Here is a 3613-nt window from a genome sequence, read left to right on the forward strand (position 1 = left end):
AATCACTTTCGGAATTTTCCTTTTTCCCGGTCAAAGTGGCCTTCCCTCCGGTCTTCCGCACCAAGTGCAGGAGATCACTTTCGTTCAGTCCCAAGCATCGTTCCATACACCTCTACCCCGGTTTGCAGGGTTATGAGCCCAAGCACCATGTCCTCTCCTCATGACGCCCTCGCACCAAGGTCCCATTGGACAAGTTCAACGGTGACAACTACGCGACGTGGAACCGCTACATGCGTGGCGTGTTTCTAACCAAGTCGGTATGACACGTAGTGAACCGGGAAACGACGCCGAGCTTCACGGACATCCGGACCAAGGACGACTACGTCAAGGCGAGCAACATTGCGTTCGGACTGATGTTGCTCCACATGAACGCGGACTACCATCACGTGGTTGATGACTGCGAGGAAGCGTGGGGCGCGTGGACGCGCTTGAAGACGCTGTATGGTGGTTCGCAGAAGGCTGGTCGCATCTACCTGAAGCGCCAACTCTTCAGCATGGAGATGTCGGAAGGCGGCAATGTCTTGCATCATTGCAACGAGGTCCTCAACATCAGCGCCAAGCTCAGCAGCATCGGCGCCAAGATGGAGGACGAGGACGTGGCGATCTGCTTACTGCGAAGTCTCCCCAAGAGCTACGAGAACGTCGTGCTCAATCTGAAGATGAGCAACGCAGAGCTGCGGTCGCAAGACGTTGTGAAAGTGCTCACAAACGAGCACATCAAGCGACAAGGTGAGAAGACGGCGACGGTGAAGACTGAAAACGCGGCCAAGGCGTTCAACACCGACCGAGAGTCTCGCCAATGCACGTACTGCGGGAAATTGGGGCACATGATTGACAAGTGCTGGACCAAGCAGAAGGATGAGGGTCGAGGTGCTCGACGCGGCGGCAACGGCCGTGGACGCGGAGCTAACAACATCCAGTGGCGAAACGACGGCGACGACGACTACGACTACGATCGAGTAGCGTTCGCGGTTTCCCTGGAATGTGGAGTATCGACGAACAAGAATGTGTCTGGAATGTGGGCGGTCGACAGTGGTGCCACACACCACATCTGTAACGACAAGTCCAAGTTCGCCAATCTCATCGAGCGCAATGAAGGCGAACTTTCGGTGGCCGACGGGAACAAAGCGGCTATCAAGGGTGTGGAGACCATCGTGGAAAGAGTGGTCCTGCCCAACGGCGCCGAGCGCGAGATCGAGATCAAGAGCGCGCTCTATGTGCCTAACATGAGCAAGAATCTGCTTTCAGTACCGCAGATCAACAAGAACGGAAAGTTCCAGGTGGTGTTCGATGGCACCGAGATGCACATCTCACGCAAGGACTCGAATCAAGTGGTGGCATCGGCGGATCTCGTAGATGGACTCTACTGGCTTCGCACGCCTCTTCGATCAGCAAATGCGGCGACAACTGGAAGGACGGTCGACCTGCATGCGCGTATGGGTCACGCTCCAGTCGAGGTGCTTCGCAAGATGGTCGACAACAAGATGATCAAGGACGCGAAAGCACCTTCCAAGCCTAGCGGACCAAGTCTGTGTCGCGGCTGCCAGCAAGGCAAGATGGTCCAAAAACCATTCCCTAGCAGCCGTGACAAGCGTCGCTACGACACTTTCGAGTTGCTTCACTTCGACATTTGCGGACCCATGGAGAAGTCCTCGCTTGGTGGCAGCAAATATTTGCTACTGATCGTGGACGAAGCCAGCGGATGCATGAAGGGCTTCTGTCTGCGTGCCAAATCAGAAAGCGAAGACTGCATCAAGACGTACATCACGAAGGTGCAGAAGCAGTTTGGCAAGAAGGTCAAGTTCGTGCGACACGACGGAGCTCGTGAGTTTGCGACTAACTCGCTTAAAGATTTCTACGAAGACGAGGGCATCGAGCAACAAACCACGGTTCCGTACGCGCACCAGACTAACGGCACGGCAGAGCGGGCCATCCGCACCATCGTCACGATCGGCCGCAGCATGCTGCATCATGCCAAGCTAGACAAGTGTTTCTGGGGTGAAGCGGCGATGACGGCCATCTACGTGAAGAACCGCCTGCCGTCACCAAAGATCGAGTGCAAGACTCCGTTCGAAATTGTGTACAAGTCCGCGCCGAGTGTGAAACACATGCGCGTCCTCGGCTGTCGAGTTTTCATCTTAACTCCGAAGGAGAAACGGCTCAAGTGGGATCCAAAGGCTCGCGCCGGATTGTTCCTGGGCTACGAAGAAGTATCCAAGGCGTATCGACTTTATGACATCGAGGCGGGGCAGGTGGTTATCAGTCGCGATGTCAACTTCGATGAATCGACCTTTGGACTTTCAGAGCCAATTTCCGATGAAGACGTCGACGACCTGGACTTCGAATCTCTCGACATCGACAATGACGGTTCGCGTCAGACGGAGCACAGGCAGGCGGGGAAGCGCAAGAGCCGTCCGAGTGAAGATGAATCTGCCACAAGACCGCGAACTACACGTCATCGACCCGGACTGGAAAAAGCAAGTGCGCCGACCAATTCGTCTTCACGTCGAGCAGACGTAAGCGAAGAAGAAAAAGCTGGAGATCAAGACGAAGAATCGACTCCCCCCGTGTTTTGGCGTGCAAGTGCCAACGCAGTCGAAGCTGCGGTGGACTTATCGGAGCCGGCGACTTTCCAAGAGGCGGTGAACGGCCCCGACCAAGTGCACTGGCGCAAAGCAATTCGTGCTGAGCTCAAGTCGATGCGACTTCGAGGAGTGTTCCGTGCTGCTAAGCTGCCTAACGGACAACGCTCCATTGGTACCAAGTGGGTGTTCAAGATCAAGCGCAAAGCGGACGGATCGATCGAGAAGTACAAGGCACGCCTCGTGGCCAAGGGCTTCAAGCAAAAGTACGGCATTGACTACACTGAGACGTTCTCGCCGGTTGTCAAGTACGTGACGTTGCGCATGGTGATCGCTTTGGCCAAGTACTTTGGCCGGCCGCTATACCAACTAGACGTGGTGACGGCATTCCTGTACGGCGTGATGAGGGAGATCGTGTTTTGCGTGGTTCCCGAAGGTGTCGAGCTCGACGGTGCCTTCGACTGCCTGGAATTGGTGAAGGCTATTTACGGTCTATAACAAGCTTCGTGCGTGTGGAACGAGACCTTCGACGAGTTCGTATGCTCTATCGGCTTTCAAGTTTCGGTCTTTGATCCGTGCCTCTACATCAAAGTTGTTGATGGCCACTGTGTGCTCATACTGCCCCACGAGAGTTCGAGATCCACTGCATCCACCATCCCTGCATCCTGGATCCAGGTCCCTCTATGCGGGATCCTCCCTCCTTGGATCCGAACTCGGAAGTGTGGGATCCGGGACACCTCGCGATGGATCTTGACTTCTTGTTAGCCGTGGTTGCCAGATCCACCTTTAGAGGGCACCTACCATCATTCCTTCATAGGGTCCACACTCGATCCACTCTTATGTAGTATATCCCATATCCATCTAAGTGGATCCAGGTAAGGGTGGATCCGAGATAAGTCTTGATGGATCTTGCCTTCCCGTACATCACTCATACTAGATCCACCGTCATTTCATACGGGGTGCTGCTCGTCATGGCTAATCCATCACAGGCAACTTGCATCCGTGCCAGACAATCCAAATCTTCTCTAATC

Source organism: Phytophthora infestans, genomic scaffold (genome assembly GCF_000142945.1).
Source record: "Phytophthora infestans T30-4 supercont1.399 genomic scaffold, whole genome shotgun sequence".
NCBI lineage: Eukaryota > Oomycota > Peronosporomycetes > Peronosporales > Peronosporaceae > Phytophthora > Phytophthora infestans.